The sequence below is a fragment of the Callorhinus ursinus genome, unplaced genomic scaffold (assembly GCF_003265705.2).
Source record: "Callorhinus ursinus isolate GAN/ISIS: 27379988/994484 unplaced genomic scaffold, GSC_fseal_2.0 scaffold7, whole genome shotgun sequence".
NCBI lineage: Eukaryota > Metazoa > Chordata > Mammalia > Carnivora > Otariidae > Callorhinus > Callorhinus ursinus.
This window is the reverse complement of record NW_027397069.1, coordinates 54,552,895-54,563,231: the sequence shown is the minus strand read 5'-3', so window position 1 is coordinate 54,563,231 and position 10,337 is coordinate 54,552,895.

The window sequence follows — 10,337 nt, the reverse complement described above, 5'->3', positions numbered from 1 at the left end:
AGAAAGTCACGTGGCCACGCCACGCTCAACGTCCCCTGGCAAGGGCCGTCCATCCCTGATGAGGCCCCGACAGGGGAGTGGGTGGAGAAAGGAGCGAAGAGCCGGGGCGATGGCACCACCATGCTCACCTGTGGTACGCAGGACAGAGCTAAAGACAGGGTTTCTTCTGTCAGTTGCTACAGCAGCAGCATTTTGTTGCAAAGATGCTCTACGGAACCCGGCAGTCCTGGGAAACCTTTGAAGGTAAGTCAGAAAGAAAAAAAAAAAAAAAAAGGAAGGGGAAAAAAGACTTGTTCTTTAGTGGTTGTTTTTCACAGCAGCTCTCTGCCTGGAAGCTCCTCAAGATGCTCACGGGCTCCGTGAGCCCGAGAACAGGACGCCGCCCAGAGTGATCCCGAGGAGTGTGGAGGGAGGGGGCACGCGGAAGGGCAGCGTGGCCACCAAAGAACTCTTCCATGGCTGAGGGTGGTGAACCTTTCTGACAAATGGGTGCCAAGGAAGCACCAAGGAAGGGAGAGCCCCCCGGGGGCCGGCCAGGCGAAGATCAGCCTTCCCCAAGAATCAGGGAGAGCAGGAAGGAATGCCAAATGGACAAGGCGGGAGCCTACAAGTAGTTGGCTTTCCACGCCTAAATTAACCGTGGAGTGAGCATGGTTATCCACGCTGTTTTGGTTGCTCTCAACTTACTTATTATTTGAAATGTAGTTTTCATTTTTATAAAAAGAATACAGATATCTGGCTTAAGAAGTGAAATAAAAGTAGAGGCTTATAATGGAAAACAGTGGTCCCCTGCCTCACCCCCTAACCCCTAATTCCTTCTCCCCAGAAACAACTGTTTTTGCTGTGTCTTCTGATATTTTCCCTACTTCTTTCCCCCATGTTTCTGTTGCTGTTTCTTGATTTTTTTCAACTTCAGACACAACCTATTCTCTTCTTGCCTAGGAAGGCGAGACTTGCACTCTGTTGCACTCTCCCCCCGTTTCCACCCCCACACATAATATCCCTTCCCCCATAGTCCCAATATAGACTTTTGGTTAAATGAGTATTTAGTGTGTACACTGTTATGAATATGAAGAAAAATTGTTCACAACTGGGCCATTATAGAACACTATGGTTACATTTCTTTTCAATGCAACCTTTTGTTTCCCCGGGAGCTGATAATTGCCCTTCTTTGTGTTATTTCTTGCTTGGTTTTCTACATACTTATCAATAAGACAACCTAAACTGTCAAAACTGAAAACCTCACTGATAGAATCAAGCAGATAAGGCAAACTATTAGTTTCTTTTATGACAAAAGACGTAAGTGAGACATCCTTCTGGGAACCGTTGGTTCTCTTGCTCCCAGCTGTACAGGTAGCTCTTGTTCTGGAAACTCCTTTGCTCCCCTCTAGCGTTGAATTCCATGCTGCCTGCATCCCGTGTCTTCATTTTGGTCTGTCCTCTTGAGGGAGCACGACAACCAGTAGCCTCCTGATAAAAGGTGCACGAGTCCTTGCTTGTCTGAAAATGTCATTATTCTTTTTTTTTTTTTAAAGATTTTATTTATTTATTTGAGAGAGAGAGAATGAGAGATAGAGAGCACGAGAGGGAAGAGGGTCAGAGGGAGAAGCAGACTCCCTGCTGAGCAGGAAGCCCGATGCGGGACTCGATCCCGGGACTCCAGGATCATGACCTGAGCCGAAGGCAGTTGCTTAACCAACTGAGCCACCCAGGCGCCCTGAAAATGTCATTATTCTATCCACACGATTGATTGATTAGGTTACAATAATTTTCCCTCAGAATGTTTTCTTATTTTTAGACTTTCAGAAATGTTGCAAAAACATTAGCGTTCTATCTAATGCCTTTACCGAGCTTCCCCTGATGCTAACATGTAACATAGCCATTGCACAGTGATCAAAACGAAGGCATTAATTTTGGTACACCAGTATTGACTGCATTATGGACTTTGGATTTCATCAGTTTTCCCAGTCATCATTTTATGTTTCCAGGGTCCATTCCAGGATCCCATATTACATCTCACTGTGGAGTCTTCTTAGTATCTTTTTTTTTTTTTTAAGATTTTATTTGTTTATTTGACAGAGAGAGACACAGTGAGAGCAGGAACACAAGCAGCGGGAGTGGGAGAGGGAGAAGCAGGCTTCCCGCAGAGCAAGGAGCCCGATGCGGGGCTCGATCCCAGGACCCCGGGATCATGAGCTGAGCCGAAGGCAGACGCTTAACTGAGCCACCCAGGTGCCCCTTCTTAGTATCTTCTAATCTGGAATAGTTCCTTAGTCTTCCTTTGCCTTTCATGATCTTAACGGTTTTGAGGAATAGTGGTTAGCTATTTGGTAGAATGTCCCACAATTTAGATGTTCCTGATTTCTCATGATTAGACCAAGGTTCTGGATTTTTGGCAAGAATACCACAGAAGTGGTGTGCCCTTCTTAGTGCATCTGATCAGGGGTGTGTGAAGGTGGTGTGACTTATTACTGATGGTGTTAATCTTGACCACTTGGCTATATGGTTTGTGCCAGTTTTCTCCACTGTGAGTTACTATTTTTTTCTCATAATTAATAAATATACTGGTGGACATACTTTTTTAAAATTTTATTTTAATTCCAGTATAGTTAACATACAGTGTAATGTTAGTTTCAGGTGCAAAATATAGTGATTCAACACTTCCATACAACACCCAGGGCTCATCACAAGTGCGCTCCTTAATCCCCATCACCAATCCCCCCCTTCCCCCACCCCGCTCCTCTCTGGTAACCATCAAATTTGTTCTCTACAGTTAAGAGTCTGTTTCTTGGTTTGCCTCTCTTTTTATCCCTTTGCTTGTTTGTTTTGTTTCTTAAATTCCACATGAGTGAAGTCATATTGCATTTGTCTTTCTCTGACTGATTTATTTCACTTAGCATTCTACTCTCTAGATTCGTCCATGTTGCTGCAAATGGTGAGATTTCATTCATATTTATGACTGAATAATATTCCATTGTATATATATGCCACGTCTTTTTTTAGCCCTTTTCTTAATCTTTATTTTGCTGTATTAAAAATAGTTGAAAAGAATCTGTTTCTTGTAAAATCATAGCATTTTTGTTCTAAATACTGAGATAAAATATTGGCTAAAATAATATCTGAGGCATACATAAATATTTTTTAAATGCTCAAGGAAAAATAAATAAACTGGAAACTGAGGCTGGGTGGCTCCAGTCTGGCCCTCCACCCCCAGATGTGCCCAGGAAGGGTAGCCCAAGGTTTAACCACTGCCATTTCGATGAGTGTTAAAAATTCCTTTTTTTAAAACATTATATTTATTACATTTTTTAAAAAATGTATGTCCATCACCCAGTTACCCCATCCCTCCACCCCTCTCCCCTCCAGCAACCGTCAGTTTGTTTCCTATGATTAAGAGTCTCTTATGGTTTGTCTCCCTCTCTGATTTCGTCTTGTTTTATTTTTTCCTCTCTTCCCCTATGATCCTGTTTTGTTTCTTAAATATCATATGAGTGAGATCATAAGATAATTGTCTTTCTCTGATTGACTTATTTCACTTAGCATAGTACCCTCTAGTTCCATCCATGTCATTGTAAATGGCAAGATTTCATTATTTTGATGGCTGAGTGGTATTCCAATGTATATATACACCACCTCTTCTTTATCCATTCATCTGTCTATGGACATCTGGGCTCTTTCCAGAGTTTGGCTGTGTGGACATTGCTTATGCCACATCTTCGTTATCCATTCATTTATGGATGGACACGGGCTGCTTCCATATCTTGGCTATTATAAATAATGCTGCAGTAAGCATAGAGGTGCATGTATCCTTTTGAATTAATGCTTTTGTATTTTTTGAGTAAACCCAGTAGTGTGATTACTGGATCATATGGTAGTTCTATTTTTAATTTTTTAAGAAGGCTCTGGTGGACATACTTTAAGACAATGCAAATATCCTGTTTATCCTCAAACTTTCACCCACTAATTTTAGCCTCATTTGGTAAATCTTGCCTACAATTATTACTGTAATATTCTTAATGGTAATTTCTATTTTCCTCCTTTCTTCTACATTTGTTAATGTAATTCTTTTGTAAGGTAGAGCTGTCCCCTCTCCATTTATTTAGTCATTCATTCATTTATTTACATCAGCATGGATTCAAAGGTATTTTTTTCTAGGGCCTATAGTCCAATTTCAGTGTTAAAATTGCTCTCAGAATTTTGAAGGCTTTGCTCCATTATCCTTTAGATTTCAGTATTGTCATTAAGATGTTTTAATGCTATTCTGATTCTTGTTCTGTTGTATGTGACCTATTTTTCTCTTTTAGGATGTTCTGAAATTTCCTAATATTGTGTTTTTCTGTTTATCTTTATAAAATGTATTTGTATTGGGCCCTCCAAAGACTCTTTCAAGCTAAAATTCATGTGTTCTGGGAAATGTTCATGTTTTATTTATAATTCATCCCCCTTCACTTTTTTTTAATTTTTTTTTTTTTACGATTTTATTTATTTATTTGACAGAGAGAGACATCAAAAGAGGGAACACAAGCAGGGGGAGTGGTAGAGGGAGAGGCAGGCTCTCTGCTGAGCAGGGAGCCCGATGTGGGGCTCGATCCCAGGACCCTGGGACCATGACCTGAGCCGAAGGCAGCTGCTTAACGACTGAGCCACCCAGGTGCCCCTAACCCCCTTCACTTTTTTATTTATTTTATTTTTTATTTTTTAGAGAGAGTGAAAGCATGTGCAAGGGAGTGGGAAGAGGCAGAGGGAGAAGGAGAGAATTTTTTTTAAGATTTTATTTGTTTGTCACAGAGAGAGAGCACGAGCGGGGAAGCAGCAGGCAGAGGGAGAGGGAGAAGCAAGCTCCCCACTGAGCAAGGAGCGCAATGCGGGACTCAGTCCTAGGACCCTGGGATCATGACCTGAGCCAAAGGCAGACACTTAACTGACTGAGCCACCCAGGTGTCCGGAGAGAATCTTAAGCAGGCTCCACACTCAGCACAGAGCCTGATGCAGGCTTGATTTCACGACCCTGATGTCACGACCTGAGCCAAAACCAAGAGTCAGACACTTAACCCACTGAACCACCCAGGTGCCCCAGGAGATTTTTGTTTCTACTTCATCTTCCAACTTTGTGTTCGATTTTCAGTGTAGATTTCCAAGAGCTCTTTCTTATTTTCTAAGTATTTTTTATAGCACTCTTGCCTTGTGGGTGTGACATCTTCTCTTATTTCTAAGGATATTGATTGTTTGGGGGAAGTTTTCTTTTGTTTCCTGCATTGATCTCTTCTGAGTTAACTGTTTGTTTTTGTCTCTCTTTCAAGTTGGAGGCTCTTTCTCAGATGTCCCGTTATCCTTTATTGTCTGTTTACATCGGAGTAATGCGTTGCACAGGATATGGACACTGTGCCACACATCATCCATGGTCCCTGCAAAGGGGAAAGCAGATCTTTACAGTGGAGAGATCTAGCGGTCACTGCCTTTACCAAACTTCACTTCACCACTAGTGAGACAGCAGATGTTATCTCCTGATATGATGCAATATGAAGTAGAAAACCCATATGATTTGCCAAAAACATCTGATCTGAATCGATCCGTGCCTTTAGGTCTAACTTCCAGTTGACAGGATTTACAAAAGATACAAGGACAAGTTAAATGATACCACAAGGAAACAATCAGGCAAATCAGTTGTGAGACCTTCCTTCAGTTAAGTGACCTGGTCTCTTCCAAAAGGGGAGGGGGACAAACAAAAGAGGACTGTTCTAGGGAGGAGAATAAAGATCCATAATAACCAAATGCAATGGCATTCTAGGGACCATGAGGGAAATTTCAATATGGATTGAATATTAGACTGTATTAGAGAATTATTTAAAATTTTCTTGGGTGCAGTCATGGATTATGTATAGATTTCGGTTATGTATGATAATGACCTTCTACTGAAATATGTCGGGGTGAAATATCACAGTGTCCACAGCTCATTTTCAAATGGTTCAGAGAAACAATATATGGACATATATTTATCTATATTTATCTAAAGATAAAGCAAATACGTTAAGATGCTAATTATTGTACAACTTAAAAGGTAGATGGGCGTTCATTATACTATATTTCCAATGTTTCTATATGTTTACTTTTTCCATAATAAAAATGTAGGTGGAAAAAAGAGGAAGATACCAAAAAGCTGCTAAAAGCTTGTATGAGCCCTGGGTCTGTGGGCAGGGCTCATCAATCAGTGAGCCAACTGTTTCATGAGAGGACCTGCAGATGTCAGCGTTGACATCTCTCCAACTGGTCAGAACTCCTACAGAGGAGCCCCCAGTCCCTGCCTGGGGAGTGTAAACCTCACTGCCAGCACACGGGGTGAATGGGGAGGGGGTCTGCAGAGCCTCACCAGTCAGTTCACAAACTTTCACTGAATTCTCCTGTTTTCATATATGTCGCATCCTCAACTGGGTAATGCCTCCAGAGAATAAACCAGTGATATCCTACCAGGGAGCACTGGGGCAGTTGCCTGGCCTGAGTACGATAGTGAAGGAGTCTGAGGGTCTGTCTCTTCATACAGGCTTCCCACCAATTCTATTTTCATCTCCATTTTGAAGCTTCCAAAGTCTGGAGATCTCCCAGGGTTTGGTGCAGAAGGACTTGCTTATCACTGTGAGGCTACAGAGCATGGTCTCTGGGCCACACTTCTACAGATTCTGCTGTGTGACCTGGGACAAGTTATTTAACTTCTCTGTACTTCATCCCCAAAATCAGAGTACAAATTCTAGCATTGTTGGGGTATTATATGAGTCAATGTACCTTCAACACTTAGACCAGTACCTGGTACAGAGGATGTCCTCTAAGCTACACACATACACACCCCCCCAACCCCCAGCCAACTTAGGTTTCCACTTTATTTGGCCTATGAGATTACCTTCCATCTTCCATAATTTTATTGCTATCTCAAGCCTGCTACTCTCTCTTCTGCTTTCTTTGTCCATGTGGGGTTTGGCCTTTTTTTTTTTTTTTTTTAATTTCTTTGCTGTCCCGCTAGTAAGGTTTGGGCAGATAGTTGAGTTACATGTATGTTGCATTTCCCAACCACAAGTCTCCACAACTTTCTTTCTCTGTGCCTCCTAATGACCCCCTTCAGGTAGTATATTCATCATATTCTAGCCCGAACTCACTGAAATGCTGTAGGTAGAGCCTGGGGAGTGAATGTCCAGGCTTCTCAGGTCTGAAACCAGCTCTTAATGTTGATCTAGAAAATGGCTGAGAAGTGCCCCAAGATGAACATGCTGGTTGAGCTCCTTTCTGAAATTGGAGTCATCATCACTAGCTGAGGGGAAGGAAGCGCTCGTGGCCTGGCAGGCCACCCCCAAGCTTGTGTAAGAACCTTGTGACCCACAGCCATGTCAGAACAAAACAACCAGCAGGCTTCTCACCCCCGCAGCCCAGAGCTCTTGATTCCTAGGGATCATCTGATCCCGAGAACTTAATCTTACCCTCAAAGTGGTAGAAGGGGGTACCTTTGCAAATGACTTACTTGAAGAGTTTGGAATGCTAATTTAAAGGAATGAATTCCCTCCCCAGGTAGGATTAGGCCCGTGGAATTTTGTGATCTTCACTTTTTCTTCTGCCTGGGTCATGATGTTATCCTTCTGCACGTGGAGAAGCCCCACTCCAAGTACAGGATACAACTGAGGAAAAAGTGGCTTTTCCAGTTAAAGACTGATGCTACCTTCTGGCTACTTGCCCCTTGTACGTTAGCACTCTCTACTGAGCAGAAATAAAAGAGCCTGGGCTGCTTGTTTTCCATTTGCCATTCCCCACCCTTGTCTACCCTGCTCTGTGCCCTGGGAGGCCAACCTCTGATGGAGATAATGGGGGATGGGAGGAAGGAGAGACCAGATTATTCATTCCTTACTCACTCCCCATTCCAGAGAGGTGCTCCCTGGCTGGCCAGTTAGCTCTCCACTCCACTGTTTTCCAAGTGCCTGAGAAGGTGGCAGTCCCACATACCCAGACGTTCCCTCTTGGGCCTTATTTCTGTACATAGTAGGTCCCTGCTGTGTGGACAATGAGAGATAGGGGGCCCACATTCATACGGCCTTGAGCAAAGTTGTGAAATTCCAGCTCTTACGTTTCTGGTGGTACTCCTTCCCTTTTTCAGCTGTTCTCAACTTTTAGCTTTGCATTCTTAACAAAACCTCTCCTGAAAAGATATTGAGAATTCATTCACATTAAAGTGCAAATAACTAAACCATCCTTGCTGCCCTTCTTCTAGGGATATTTTCTTTTAAAAACTGAAGTCCAAGGAATGAACCTGTAAATGTAGAATTTCAAAGAGGAGTGGAATTTAGTGTCGGCTTCAATTTCCAGTCTTCTGAAATCACTCCTAGCCATTCAACCTACTTTGTAAGAGGGGGGTGCATTTAAATGTGGTGAAGAAAGCATAGTGTATAAACTTGTCCAATCACTATGTTGTACACCTGAAACGAATGTAAAATTTTGGGTCAACTATACTCAAATAATAATAAATAAAGTGCATGGAGGAGATATTAATTCTAGGCTTACAGTACTTTTATTGAAATGCTTTGGGCTAGGAAAGGGCAGAGGAGAAGCACTAAAATAGAGCTGTCAGTAGAAATGGTAGGAAGGCGGATGGAGCCTAAGTGTCCAGAGTTTCAGAATTCGTAAGAGCTGTCTTGTGACTTCACTCCCACCCCCTCTACCCTTTCACCAGCTATAACACCCTCTTCACTGCAGAACAAGTCTGGGTCTGGAAAATTCTAAAGCTGCAAAGAAAGCCTAGGCCCCTAGAACTCTGTTTCATATGCATTTTTAACATACGGTAGCATGATCTCATAGTTGTCCCATATCAAAAGCTAGACTGTGTGCTGGAGGGCAGGGACCATGTGTCTCCTTCATCCTGTCGTTCTGGTACATAGCTCAGTGTTTGGCACATAGTCAGTGCTCAAGAAATACAAGTTGACTAGATGGACACATTATCTCACTGAATTCTAATTTTCTAGATCAACATTAAGAGCTGGTTTCAGACCTGAGAAGCCTGGACATTCACTCCCCCGGCTCTACCTGCAGCATTCCAGTGAGTTTGGGCTAGAATATGATGAATATACTACCTGAAGGGGGTCATTAGGAGGGACACATTACCTCACGAATTCTCACAAGAACTTTGTGAGGTACTCCCTATTATCATTCCCATTCTGTAGATGAGGCAGCTGGAGCTTAGGTAGGTTAAATAATGTGCCCAGGTTCCCCAGCTGCTGAGGCACAGAGCTGGTGTTCTGGTCAGTTCTGACCGACTTTAAGGCCAGGCTCCAAACCAGAGCACTTAACTGCATTTAGACAGCACCATTTTGAGCAAAGGGTGGGGCTGCATCTCCGTCTTGATAGTGATTCTCTCATGGAAGAATTTTCATAACCCCCAAAATCTTTGTATACATTTATTTATATCCGTTATATTTTCCTTCCAGGTTAAGCCAACATTTCATGCCATATGAAATTGAAGTTTGTGGAATTCAAAAAGGTAAATAAAAATGGCAAAATGATAATGGTATCATGTTCATAATCTGGAGATAGTTTATAATCATGATGCTTCCTTTTATTTGAAGAAATGGAAATGCTTTTGTGAGAACTAATTTGTTTAGGTTTGTGATTTCATGCTTGAAAGTAGGCTGCAAAAATATCCACATGGATATTTCCAGGTTCCAAGTTGCTGGTGGGGAGGAGGGGGTCAGGGGAGGGAGAAGGATTCATTATTAGGTCTTACCTTGAAATCTGAGGCAGAACAAGGCCATTTTCTCATGGAAATTTTTTAAGTATTTATGCTCTGTAGCTGTAGAGCCAGATCTCCTTGGGGGTGAATGTTGTCAGAGGAGTGGAAATCAAGACAATGAGGTAAAAACAAAAGACTCCTTTTTCTTCCCTTTCTAAAATCGTTTTGTTTTTCCTGAGCTGCTGCTTTTACGAGCCCTATGGGAAAGGGATACAGGGGTCATGCTTCACCACACCAAGAAACACGTCTCTTGGTAAGTTGGAGGCAGTCACAGGTTTCCATAATCTTGTGAGAGGAGAATGCCTTGGGTCATACTGAACTCATGTTCATCATTCCTAATTAGGAGTCCTTCAGAAACTTTCTAGGATGCATTCCAGTTATTAGCCCTCACCAATATTATTTTGCTAATCATGGGTTCGACTAGAAGCTCACAGAGCCAAACCAATGGGAGCTGTTGGGGAACTAGAATTAAAACCAATCTGCCAACCTCTCCACGAAGGAAGACAGTTTTCTTACTGAATAAGCTTTCAGCCAGAATGTGATGTGTGTTACAGGCAATCAGCTAGAGATTGCAAAGACA